Source organism: Sus scrofa, chromosome 5 (genome assembly GCF_054392235.1).
Source record: "Sus scrofa isolate SSC_HxYL_T2T_F1_AM1 chromosome 5, Sscrofa_HxYL_maternal_Yorkshire_Landrace_v2.0, whole genome shotgun sequence".
Lineage (NCBI taxonomy): Eukaryota > Metazoa > Chordata > Mammalia > Artiodactyla > Suidae > Sus > Sus scrofa.
This window is the reverse complement of record NC_139387.1, coordinates 8,839,449-8,853,087: the sequence shown is the minus strand read 5'-3', so window position 1 is coordinate 8,853,087 and position 13,639 is coordinate 8,839,449. Positions and strand designations below refer to the sequence as shown.

The 13,639-nt window shown below is 48.6% G+C and overlaps 1 long non-coding RNA gene across 3 annotated transcripts in view; it reads right to left on the bottom strand.

The window, feature by feature from the left end:
* Positions 1-8,721: 8,721 nt before the first annotated feature.
* The window catches only part of LOC146403121 (uncharacterized), an 8,786-nt gene continuing 3,868 nt past the window's right edge, over positions 8,722-13,639 (bottom strand). The window contains exon 3 of one of the 3 annotated variants that reach the window (XR_014802997.1): positions 8,722-10,433. This is a non-coding gene — a long non-coding RNA (uncharacterized LOC146403121). Of the gene's footprint in view, positions 11,654-13,277; positions 13,490-13,639 lie in introns of those variants that run through there. The other 2 variants (XR_014802996.1, XR_014802998.1) reach the window with 2 other exon arrangements.

Below are 13,639 nucleotides of genomic sequence, written 5' to 3'. Positions count from 1 at the left end.
GAAGCAAAAATCCAAATTAAGTGCTGAGAGAATGTCAGAAGATGCCATTTAGACCTGGGCCCCTTTGACTAGATGACCCTTAACCCGAGCTCTCTAGAATGAGCAGGGGTTCCGTGGCAAGAAGGTGGGCTGCTGAGCATTCTGGCAAGAGGACCTGGAACGCGGAGGTCCCTGGCTGGCGAAGAGCTTGGGAGGGGCGGACACTCAGGAGAGAATGCGGAGGGATCTGCCCACGGTACTTGAGTTCTATGGCAAAAGCCTGCGTAGGGGCTTGGTTCATACTGGACCCACTGGTGGGTGAGTGATCCTGGTGTGTGCTTTGAAAAGACTACTCTGGTAGTGAGATGGCAGTCAAGACATTGCCGCCCATTGTGACAGGAAGGTCACCATGGCGATGAGAAGAGTGGAAGAAGTCAAGATGCATTTGACGAAGGGGCAGATCAGTAAATGATGAACTGAGTAAAGTGGGGTTAGGTAGGTGTGAGAACGACTCAAGTCCTAAGAGGAGCGCTGGAGGGTCAGGCTCGTGGGGAGGAGCAGGGGAGCACGACTCTGTACAGACCCGGCAGTCAAGGTGCTGGCCACCCGATCCCCTGCTGTCTGCAAGTCCTGCCTTAATCGCCAAGGAAGTGGCTGCTAGGCCTCCAATTGGACAGAGATGAGCACCTGATCCACTGGCCGTCCTTTCATAGGCCGACACGTATTATAAAGGGGATGGGCGCCATGACTAAGCCAATCAGATTGCTTCCCTCTGCACTGGGCCAGAGGGATTGGTCAATGGGGAGTGGGAGGACCCCAGAGGAGGCCGGCGGTCTAAGAGAAAGTGGAGACCTGCAGGTTCCAGTTCGCCGGGGTTCCGCCCGCCTTTGCTTTAAGGAGGCCTGCGGACAGCAACTGCTGGAAACCAAAAGACTCCAACCATCCCTGGGAGGGCCGCCCTTAAAGCTGCTGTCCCCTGAACCCCACGCGAGCAAGCGGACCCCTGGGACACAAACCACTGGGCTTGGCTCTACCCCAGGCCTCACAAGTTCCAAGATGGATGGAATTGTGATCACTTAGTAGTCATACCATACTTTGTTTGCATTTTCTCTCCCATCGTCATTATTTAGGTATCCCCTCCAGGCATTATAGTTACCAAAGCACTTGTCACATACCCATCAAAGGACTTCAAAAATTGACATCAAAGGTCTCAGATCTGCCACACGAGGTGGGGATGGGTGAGAGATTTAGAAGAATGACTCTCAGATCGAGAAGTTGGCTTCCCAAAAAGGATGAATAGGACCTTACAGTGGAGAGGGTCAGCCTTCCAGGATGACTAACCCTCCACACTGTGATGTGGGTTTTAAAAAGTTATCACATGGTGGGCATTCATCGGCCTTGAGCGAAGTCTGTAAAAGCCTGAAAGAGTTGTCATGGAGTCAGGGAACTGTGAAGATCCTTTTAAAACAAAACAAAACAAAACAACAACAACAACAAAACCTAGGAGTTCTGGAGTTCCCGTCGTGGCGCAGTGGTTAACGAATCCGACTAGGAACCGTGAGGTTGCGGGTTTGATCCCTGGCCTTGCTCAGTGGGTTAAGGATCCGGCATTACCGTGAGCTGTGGTGTAGGTTGCAGACGTGGCTCGGATCCCGAGTTGCTGTGGCTCTGATGTAGGCTGGAGGCTACAGCTCCGATTCGACCCCTAGCCTGGGAAACTCCATATGCCGAGGGAGCGGCCCAAGAAATGGCAAAAACAAAACAAAACAAAACAAAAAAAACCTAGGAGTTCCTGTCATGGCTCAACGAAACGGATCTGACTAGTATCCATGAGGACGCAGGTTCAATCCCTGGCCTCGCTCAATGGGTTAAGGATCCAGCATTGCTGTGAACTGTGGTTGCAGATGCGGCTCGAATCTGGCATTTCTGGGGCTATAGCGTAGGCCAGCGGCTACAGTTCCGATTGGATCCCTAGCCCGGGAACCTTCATATGCCTAGGGTGCAGCCCTAAGAAGACAAAACAAAACAAAACAAAAAAAAATCAGTTTTCAGGGCTGCTACATAATTTACAGAGCATGGTTTAAAATTAAATACAGGGCCTCTTGTTCAAAAAACACTTTAAAAACATAGAACGGTTAGGAGTTCCCATTGTGGCTTAGTGGTAATGAAACTGACTGGTGTCCTTGAGATCGCAGGTTCATTCCTTGGCCTCGCTCAGTGGGTTAAAGGATCTGGTGTTGCCTCGAGTGATGTAGGTCACAGATGCAGCTCAGATCCAGCGTTGCTGTGGCTGTGGCGTAGGTCTGCAGCTGCAGCTCCCATTCAACCCTAGCCTGGGAACTTCCATATGCTGCTCATGCAGCCCTAAGAAGTAGAAAAAGAAAAAAAAGCAAGACAAAACAAAATAAAAAAACAAAATAGTGCAGTCAAAGGTACTACAATATAAAAAATTTTCCTTTCGAAATATTTTATTACTTATAATGATAAGTAAGGGGTAATAGTAATACATAAATAACCCATAAACCAAAAATTGCAAAAAAAATTTTTGTCACAATTTTATATAATACAGTGAAAATAATACCTTATTAATAAGATGTCATTAATCATTAGACTTTGGCTCAGTTTTTTGCAAACTCATTTATTGTCATCAAAATGTATATTTTTGCCGACTTCATTTCAATTAACATAAATGAAATCTAGGACAATCATTTCTGGCAAATAAGGCTCAGGTGTGATCCCTGGCCCGGGAACTCCATATGCTGCGGGGTAGCCAAAAAAAAAAAAGAAAGAAAAGAAAGAAAGAAAAAGAAACTGAGAATGACTTCATGATTTGTATATAAGTTTAAGAAACTATTTATGCGTTTGCTTGCTCTATCTTTGATTACAAGGAAAAATTAATTTTAAAATTGCCTTCCTCATTAAAAATGAAACTTCAGGAGTTCCCATCGTGGTTCAGTGGTTAACGAATCCGACTAGGAACCATGAGGTTGAGAGTTCAATCCCTGGCCTTGTTCAGTGGGTTAAGGATCCGGTGTTGCCATGAGCCGTGGTGTAAGTTGCAGACGTGGCTCGGATCCCGCATTGCTGTGGCTCTGGCAGAGGCCAGCGGCTACAGCTCCGATTAGACCCCTAGCCTGGGAAACTTCATATGCCCCAGAAGTGGCCCTAGAAAAGGCAAAAAGATAAAAAAATAAATAAATTTAAAAATTTTTAAAAATGAAACTTCACAGGAAAATAGAATTCTTTTCTATAGAATATGATTTTTTAATTTCTATTTCTAAGCCTGTGAATTCTTGCTTTGCAATGTTGCAGCAGTTTTCAAAACCGGAGGTTCTAGCTCTGAAGAATTCTAACGACTCCCTCACAGGCTTTATTGCATCATCCATGTGCATGCTTTGGTTCTGTAATAATTTACTGATAGTTGTAATAATTTACTGACAGTTTACTGCGTGAGGGCCAGCAGTTCCTGTCCCAGATTTAAGCCACAGAGCTTCTATTTGTTAGACGCTGCTGAATGGGCTCTTCCGTGTGGGGTCCCTTCTCTCACCATGGCCTTGGTGGACTGCAGCCACCTTTGGCTGCTACAATCTGGGCACAGATCCTGATGCCTTGCAGCCCCACAGTCTTGCAGATTGCCCAGACATGTGGGTGCACATCAGGTGGCCAGGCCAACTGCTCAGCACCCATGCTGCCTGCTACCCGCCATTCTGGCTGGCCAGAGCCTGCTTGTTGCCACCTGCTGTATATCTTCTGTTCATGCACATACTTCATCGTCTCCTTGAGCTTCGCTTACAAAACAAGTTCAAGGAAAAAATTTTAGAGAATTTCAAGATGGGGAGTTCCTGTCGTGGAGAGAGGAAATGAATCCGACTAAGCCCTTAAAAAAAAAAAAAAAAGAATTTCAAGATGGCACACACAGAGCATTAACCCAAAAGCTGGGTCCATTCTGAGCGCAGGTGCCTGTGTGACTGTGCTGATCACATGCCCATGAGTTCAGCCCTGCCCAGAATACTGATTCTGGCCCCCTCTCCATTTCCTCTTTATTCTGAATCTTTCTTCTTCTTCATTTAGTCTTCTTGTCAATTAGATAGCTACGCTTTTCTTTTGACCGTGCCCATGGTATGTGGAAGTTCCCAGGCTAGAGACTGAACACTCACCACAGCAGCAACCCAAGCCGCAGCAATGACAATGCCAGATCCTTAACCTGCTGTGTCACAAGGGAACTCCCGAGGTAGCTACACTATAATATAGTACTATGATATTTGGTCTTTATCCAGTCCCAGTTCCTAGCACAGAGCTCCTAAAATCCTTGGAATTTCCCGATGATATAGATAAAAGAAATAATTTTTATTATTCATAACAAGGTCCTTTCAGCCACACCTGTGCATATGTTAATGAGATGACCTTATTTTTAGTGTCTTGAAAAAAATTTATTTTAAATCTATTTCTTTACTTTCCTTTTTCTATGCTTGATTTAGAAAATTCCATCTATTGGTGTGGTTTTAAGAGCCACAATTAATAATATCCTGATGTCAGAGAATACATAATTGAGGTGACTTTGGGAAAGTGCCTAAGGATGGGGGATTGACTGCAGCAGCTCCAGCTGTGTGATCAGAACTTTCAGCCCTGCCCTCTGACTTCTGCAGAGGGGAGGGCCTGGAGATTGAGTTTGGTCACCAATGGCCAATGTAATGAAGCGCCCATTAAAAAATCCTAACCAAAGGGGTTCTGAGAGCGTCTATATTGGTGCTGGGAGGATGGCACGCCCAGAGAGGGCATGAAAGCACTGTACCCCTGTCCACACAGCTTCCTATTCATCTCTTCCATCTGGCTGTTCCTGAGATGTGTCCTTTTATTTATTGCTTATTTATTTATTTATTTTTGTCTTTTTGCCATTTCTTGGGCCACTCCCATGGCATATGGAAGTTCCCAGGCTAGGGGTCTAATCGGAGCTGTAGCCACCAGCCTACACCAGAGCCACAGCAACGCGGGATCTGAACTGCGTCTGTGACCTTTACCACAGCTCACAGCAACGCCAGATCCTTAGCCCACTGAGCAAGGCCAGGGATTGAACCTGCAACCTCATGGTTCCAAGTCAGATTCGTTAACCCCTGAGCCACGATGGGAACTCCGAGATGTGTCCTTTTATAATAAATAGGTCATAATAAGTAAAGCACTTTCTGGAGTTCTGTAAGACATTCTAGTAAATTATTAAACTTGAGAAGGAGGTCACGGGATCCTCTGAGTTATACCGAGTAGGTCAGAAATAGTATGTGAAGGGAGGGCAGTCTGTGGAACTGATCCCCTAACTCATGGGATCCGATGCTAACTCCAAGGACTACTGTCAGAACAGAATAGGGTTTGGCTGAGACACCAGCTGGTGTCAGAGAATTGGTTGCTGTGGGAAAACCCCATACACTTTTGGTGTCAGAAGTGGGAGTGGGAGTAGACGAATAGAAGAAAACAGTGTTTTTTCTTCTGGGGCCTGTGCTTTGCCAGGCACTTCGTATTATCTATTTCACTTCTTCAGCGCCTGTGGATGGAGGAGCTAAGCTGACCCCATTCTGTAGAGGAGGAGCTGAGCACCGTTAGGGGCATTGTGGGGCACAGCCTGAAGCACCACAGTACATCCACCTTCAAAACCCATGCCCTCAGCCACTTGGCTGCCTTTTGTTGAAATATTTTTATATACTTTTTGGGAATTCACATATCCTTCAAGACTGTTCTGTGCAACAAAAAATAAAATAAAATAAAATAAGGAGTCCCCGTCGTGGCGCAGTGGTTAACGAATCCGACTAGGAACCATGAGGTTGCGGGTTCGATCCCTGGCCTTGCTCAGTGGGTTAGCAATCCAGCGTTACCGTGAGCTGTGGTGTAGGTTGCAGAGGCGGCTCGGATCCAGCATTGCTGTGGCTCTGGCGTAGGCCTGTGGCTGCAGCTCCGATTAGACCCCTAGCCTGGGAACCTCCATATGCCGTGGGAGCAGCCCAAGAAATAGCAAAAAAAGACTGTTCTGTGCAAAAATTCCCCCAGCCCTGAATGTTTCTGGATCCACAAAGGCTTCAGCTTTGGTCACCCATTCATCCTGCTCTGAGCTCAGCCATCTCTGTTGTCTTCCCAAGCCCATCCCAATTACATGTCCTAGAAATGCTACTTCAAGCATTTGAGAGAGCTCTGACAAAACCAAAAGCCTGTTCCTCAAACTGTTTCCAAAGTCTGCAGGCTTTTCAAAAGTCACATCAGTTGGGTGGTGGCATCGGTTGAGCCCTAGCTGTCAACCTGGCAGACTCCCAGGGCCATCCTTGGCCCTCTTCCCCAATCACAATGGCTTCCCCCGTGAGCCCATCTGGTTTTGTGGCTTTATGGGTCCACTGTATGGTGACCACACCCAAGTGTACAATTTGTATCTCCAAGTGCCTTTACAGCAAGATACCTCAGCAGCATCTCCCGGTTAACATACGCAAAGGCCAGCTCCTGATCTCCTCCCCAAAACAACACTGGATCCTTAACCCACTGAGCAAGGCCAGGGATTGAAACCGCATCCTCATGGATACTAGTCTGATTCATTTCCACTACATCACAATAGGAACTCCCAACTAAGCTTTTAAAACACAGGTCAGCTCATGGTCCTCTTCTGGTCAAAACTGTCCAGAAAGTTTTCCTGTCGTTCTCAGCGTAAAAGCCAGGTCTTTACAATGGCCCTCATGGCCCCATGGGATCTCATCCCATGTTCGGCCACTCTCCAGCCACACCAGTCCCCTCGCTGTTCCTAGGACACAGCTAGCACATTCCTGCCTAAGGGCCTTTGCACTTGCAGTTTCCTCTTCTCCCCTCCAAGTCTCTGCTCCATGGCGTCTTCTCAATGGGATCTTCCGTAGCCGAGCCTTAAAAAGCCACAACCCCCATCCTCTCTCTTTATTTTCCTCCACTGCACTGTTTTATCACTTAACATACAGTTGCTTATTTCTTTACTGTCTGGCTGTCCTCACTGAACGCACATCTCAGAAGGGCAGCGATTTTGTCCTTGCTCCCTCCCAAATACAAAAGCACCTGGCACAGAGTGGGCAGGTGCTTGAGAACTGTAGAGTTCCCGAATCCATCTTCCCACCAACCCTCCACTTTTCTCTGTTCACGTCTCAGAAAAAGGCACCACCAGTCTCCAGTCCTCCCCCAGGAGCATTATCCGAGATTTAGCCCTCTCTGCAGAAATTAAAGCCTCCGCTGGATCTTATTGACTCAATTTCCTAAATGTTTTTCAAACCTCCACTTCCCACCATCCCTTCTGCCGCTTCCTTGGTTCTGCCCTCCTACAACAGATGCCTGGAACGCACACAAGAATACACTGAGTTACTTTCAAAATACTTTGAATTTTGCAGTCTTATCCATCCTCAAGCTCTCCCAACCCGGGCCCCAGCCTGCCCCTCCTCTAGTGCTCCTGCCTCAGGAAACCCTCCACCCTCAGGAGTCATTCTCAACCGCTCTCTGTCAATATGCTGCCAGTCTATTTTACCTATTTGGATATTTCTGAAAACTGCCTGTGTCCTTTCTTCTTCATGGCCACCACTCAGTCCAGGCCACTACTCCATCCTTTTTTTTTTTTTTTTTTTTTTCTTTTTTGGCCACTTTGTGGCATATGGAGTTCCTGGGCCAAGGATTGGATCTAAGCCACAGCTGTAGCACACTGGATCTTTAACACGCTTTGCAGGCCAGGAATTGAATCTGTGTCCCAGCGCTCCCAAGATGCCACCGATCCTACTGGGCCAGAGCAGGAACTCCAGCCACTAGCCCATCTTATCTAGGTTTTCTTGACAGCCTCCTAGTCCTGGTGGCCCTGCCTGATGCCTGGCCTGGGGCGACCGTCTAAAAACACAAGCGTGATCGTGTGACTTGCTCATTCGAATGAAGCTCTAATCTTTAACATGCACCCTCCCTGACTTGCCAACTGCAGCTTCCTGCCACATTCGACTTCAGCCACTGCCCAACACCCTCCAACCCATCCCTTGGTCATGCGGTTCCCTAGGCCAGGACTGGCCTTCCTCCCTTCTCTGTCTGCGCAATTCCTTTCCCATCCTAGACCCAGCTTCAAGGTCAGCTCCCCTGTGACGTCTTCCCTGACCACCCCCTCCCACCACCCCCAGCCCTGTGTAACAACCATCTTCCCCAGGAGGGCTCACCCAGCCAGTCCCCAGGAGCAAGGTCACCTTGGCTATGACGCTAACAGGCCAAAAATCAATTTGGAGGCCCAAATGGCAAAGGCCTCGGTAAGCCCCTTCTGTAGACCTGGAATTATTCCCAGAATCCCAAGGTCAAATGGTAGATGCATATGGCATGAGACTCGGGGATGGGTCTGGGGAAGAGAAGGAGAAGACCCGAGAACCATCCTGTTCGGAGCAGAGTCTATGTTCTCGTGCTAACGGCTCTGAAGAGGCTACCTCATTTAATCGTCATGACATCCTGGGAGGTAGGGATTTCAAAAACAACCGGACTGGTGTGTAGGAGTTACGAAACGAAAGGTAGCATTTCCAAGCGGTGGGGGAAGGAAGAGACTATTTAATAAAAGGCTTTCCTATGAAATCGGCTACATAGATGGAAACAGTCAAGCTGGATCCCTTGCACGGCATGACAATTCCAAAAGGCGAAAACACAATCATGAAAGTGACTATTTATGTGAACTTGAGGTAGGGGAGGTCTTTCTCAACATAACACAGAAGGCAGAGACTAGAAAAAGTACTGAGACCTGACTAAGCAAAAATGTAAATGTTTACTACGTCAACAAAGTTAAAATGAAAATGGGAAACAGGAAAATACATCCAGCAGACAGAAATACAGGTTCATCGTCTTAACAGACAAGGCACGTGGGAAGGAAGAACAATGGGCCAGAGGTCAATGCTTCTAGTAATCATGGAAATATAAATTAGATCAAATTGAGATACCATGTTAGATCTGCCAAATGATCAAGTATTCATTTTAATCTAATGATAGTTTCATGAGGTGCCACGGGAGCATGCATCTTAAAACGGCTGATATCGAAAAAACACATGATATTAGAAACTGTCGTTCTAGGAATTCCCGTTGTGAACGAGACTAGGATCCATGAGGATGCATGTTTGATCCCTGACCTCGCTCAGGGGGTTAAGAATCCAGTGTTGCCGTGAGCCGTGGTGTAGGTGGTAGATACGCTTGGACCTGGCGTCTCTGTGGCTGTGGTGTAGGGCAGCAGCTGTAGCTCGGATTGGACCCCTAGCCTGGGAACTTCCATATGCCAAGGATGTGGCCCTAAAAAGCCAAAACTTTTTAAAAAAGAAAGCAAGAAAAAGAAAGTGTCCTTGTAAAGGTTGTCAACAGCTCTTGCATTCTAGGGCCGAAGAAGAAATCTGTTTACAGAGAAGACCCTCCCTTTGTTCTGGAGTCTTTGGGAAAGACCATTTCTTTGAGAATTCAAGCAGCTGTGAAGTGAGAGCCTCCTGCCGCTCTTGGGAAAGCCCAAAGCCAGCTGCTTTAGACTCGGGTGCTCAGTATTCTATTCAGTTATATAAGCTGGGTCTGCCTGTTAGAGAACATTTTTTCCCCTAACCTTGATTGTGGACTGTTCTAGGCAGGGCAGCGCAGGAGCAGGAGCTGTAGCAGGCTCTAGATGGGAGGCCAGGATTTCTTCTCCGCTGGGGAGGGTCTGGGGAAGTCTGCCCACTAGACAACAGGGGCCCAGTCAAGGGCACTCAGCGCCTGCACAGAGGCCGGTGGGGGCTAAGAAAAAGCAGCCAGGAGGCCCCCATGAAGAATCCCAGACTGTAGACTTCAGCAGCAGTGACCTCCAGTTTTTGTTTTTTGGTTTTTCTTTCTTTGGCTGCACCTGAGGCATATGGAAGTTCCCAGACTGGGGGTCACGTTGGAGCTGCAGCTGACAACCTACGCCACAGCCACAGCCATGGCAACGCGGGATCTGAGCCACATCTGTGACCTACATGCAGCTCGCAGCAACACCTTAACCCACTGAGCAAGGCCAGGGATCGAACCTGTGTCCTCGGAGAGACAGGGTTGGATTCTTACACCATTGAGCCACACCGGGAATTCTGCGACCTCCAGTTTAAATCTGCCTTTTGTTCTTCCCAAACCTGCAGTCGGCTTTTGTCAGGTTGGTGGTAGCTGTGTTTTAGGAATTCAGGGGAGGGTGGTAAACCCAGAGAAGCCATCCTGGGAGCTGAAGCCTGGAGATGCTACCAGATGGCAGGAGTTGACTCATTTCTGGGAAAAAAGGGCAGTTGTCCAGAAGGAGGAGGTGGCTGAGGTGACGAGTGGCAGCCAGGTCAGAGCAGGAAACAGGAAGCAGTTCTTGGAAGTCACCTCGTATAGCGGACCTTGGAAGGCTTGGTCACATGAGCTGACACTTAGGTGATTTTGATTCCAGTATTAAACAGCAGAGTGGCCCAGAAGATGCAGAATTCCAGGACTCCTGGCTGCAAGTTGGAGGCAGGGGAAGATACCCTTTTATAAGGGTATATAAGAGATTTCCCTTTATATGGAAACTCCAACAGAAAGCTGGAAGGCAACTTTGCAATTGCAGCAAAAATGTTAAAAATGTGCATACTCTGACCCAACAAAACCATTTCCTGGAGTTATCCTAAGATCAAGAAAGGTTACTGCACAACAGGGACCTGTGAACCTGAATGGGGAAGAAAACATGACACCTTTCTCTCCAGGGACCTCTCAATGAAAACTAGCACTTCCTTCACGTGCATAGGCAGCAAACCACAGTAGAAACAGCCACGCCTGCCGCTTTGCTGTCAACAGAAGAGCACAGGTCACAGAGCTCTTGAACCCTCCTCACCATTTCAAAGTTCCATCACTATTAGATCTTCCTACTTTTTGTTTTTCTTTTCTTTTCTTTTTTTCTTTTTACGGCCTCACCTGTGGCATATGGAAGTTCACAGGCTAGGGTTCGAATTGGAGTGCAGCTGCCAGTCTACACCACAACCACAGCAACACGAGATCTCTCTCTCTCTTTTTTTTTTTTTAGGGCTGCACCAGGGGCATATGGAGGTTCCCAGGGTGGGGTAGAATCGGAGCTATAGCTGCCAGTCTACACCACAGCCACAGCAACACAGGATCCGAACCACGTCTTTGACCTACATCACAGCTCACAGCACCGTCGGATCCTTAACCCATTGAGCGAGGCCAGGAATCAAACCCACAACTTCATGGTTCCTAGTCGGATTCATTTCCACCACGTCATGACAGGAACTCTTGTTTATTTCCTTTAATGAGTAATTAATTCTTAGGCAAAACCATAGTGACCAAAACACATAAAATTTTGATCTCAGAGTTCCCGTGGTGGCACTGTGGAAACGAACCCAACTAGGAAACATGAGGTTGTGGGTTCGATCCCTGGCCTTGCTCAGTGGCTTAAGGATCCGGCGTTGCCGTGAGCTGTGGTGTAGGTTGCAGACGTGGCTCGGATCTGGCGTTGCTGTGGCTCTGGTGTAGACCGGCAGCTGCAGCTCCCATTCGGGACCCTTAGTCTGGGAACCTCCATATGCTGCGAGTGCGGCCCTAAAAAGCAGAAAAAGAAAAAGAAAGAAAGAAAAGAAAAGAAACAATTGAGTCAGTGCTTTCACCGCTGTGGCCCGGGTTCAATCTCTGGTCTAGACGCTAAGGACACACGTTAAGCCACTGCACGCTGCAGACAAAAAAAAAAAAAAAAAAAAAAAAAGCAGTTGACACAATGCATAGAAAATTTAGCTCAGTTATCCCAGGTTGGGCACCTGCTCTGGGGAGCCTTTCGGATTTCCGCCTCTCCATCTTCCTTCCTCCCCGCTCCCACCCCGTCCAGCGTGACGGCGGTCCTTCTATGCCAAACCTGTGGTGTGTTTACTAATCACTGATTCATATTCACCTTTCTCTTCGTTTGCTTCTCAAGGATGGGGACTCCACACTCCTCACCTTTCAACCTCCAGCACCTGCCATAGCAGCGTTAAGGCCATATACAGAGTACTCGCTGAGTGCCCGACGCATGTGAAACTCTACTGTCTATACCCACTCTATCTCCCCAGCAGTCCTGAAAAAAGGCTACTAAAATCACTTCCTTTTAACCAATGAGGCAAAAGAAGCTCAGAGAGGTTAAGCAACTCCTCTAAAGTCACACAGTAAAGGGCTGAGCTGGTCCCTCTGGGGCAGAGTTGTGCATATTCTGTCGTTTCTAAGGGTGTGATGCACTGTAGGTGCCAGGTAAGTGTTTGTTCAATGACTGGCTGAATGGAGGGCCACAAGCTAGTAGAGCTCCAGCTAAAACTCTCTTTTTTTTTCTTTTTCTATAGCCTCCTGGATGCTCAGGAAAGATATCTTTTTTTTTTTTTCTTTCCTTTTTTGGCCTCCCACAGCATATGGAGTTCCTGGGCCAGGGATCAGATCTGAGTTGCAGTTGCAACCCACGCCACAGCTGGGTTCATTCTTTAACCCATGGTGCCAGGCAGACATCAAACCTGTGTGCTGGTGCCACAGAGACACCACCCATCCTATTGTGTCAAAGCAGGAACCCCAAGATATCTCTTCTTTGTCCATCTCTTGCCCATCTTCCAGCAAACTCCCTTTCCTTTGGGCTCTGGAGTGGGCAGCGGGGGCCTGGGGAGCTCAGGGAGGGGCCTGGGGAGCTGGAAAGGAAAGGCCTGGTCCCCAGGAGCCGCCAGGTGGGAAAACAGCCTGCCTGGCACAGGGGCAGCCTGGTGGCACCAGGCTGGATTCAGGAACGACCTGCTTCCCTTGGACCCCTCGGAAGCCGGGAGCCTCCGCAGACAGGGCAGGGGCAGGAGGGGAGGTCACGCCTGGGCCCCGGCAGTGCGTGGCCAGAGGAGAACCCCACACGGATCTCCTCCAGAGGGTTGAGCCACAGGAGAAATGGATTTTCACAAGACGGGATGTTGCCCGGGAGCTGGAACGGAGCCTAGAGAGGATCCCTTCCTGGTCGCCCTGCTGGGGGAGAGTGGGGGGGACACAGGGCACCGTCCTGCTGGAGGGGGTTTCCTCGTGTCGCGCTGGGCCATTTCCGGGGGGTTGGCAGGGACGCAAGGAAGTCAGAGGGGCCTGGGTTCACATCATGGCTGTGCCACATTCTCGCTGCCACTTGAAGCCCCTGGGCCTCAGTCGCCCTCTGTACTAACGGCACCCCCTTGCCTTTAAGGTTGGGACAGCTCTGCATATATCTCCCTGGTTGTGTGAGCCCACGACAGCCCTGTGAAGTGTTACAGCGTCACTTTAGAGAGGAATTCACACAGCGAGGAGACTAGGAAAGGGGTACAACGGGATGCGAGAAAGGCTGGTCATGGAGTTCCCGTCATGGCTCAGCAGTAACACACCTGACTAGGATCCGGGTTCGATCCTAGGCCTGGCTCAATGGGTTAAGGATCCGGCACTGCCATGAGCTGTGGTGTACACTGAAGATGTGGCTTGGATCCCACGTTGCTATGACTGTGATGTAGGCCAGCAGCTGTAGCTCCGATTGGACCCCTAGCTTGGGAACCTACATATGCCGTGGGTGCGGTGTAGCCAAAAAAAGAAAAAAAAAAAGAAAGGCTGGTCAGCACTTTTCCTGCTGAGCCTGTAGCTGCTTCTCCACCTACGACCTCAAACGTCTTTGCATGTTTAGCTGCTGCTAAGGATGAGCGCGCTT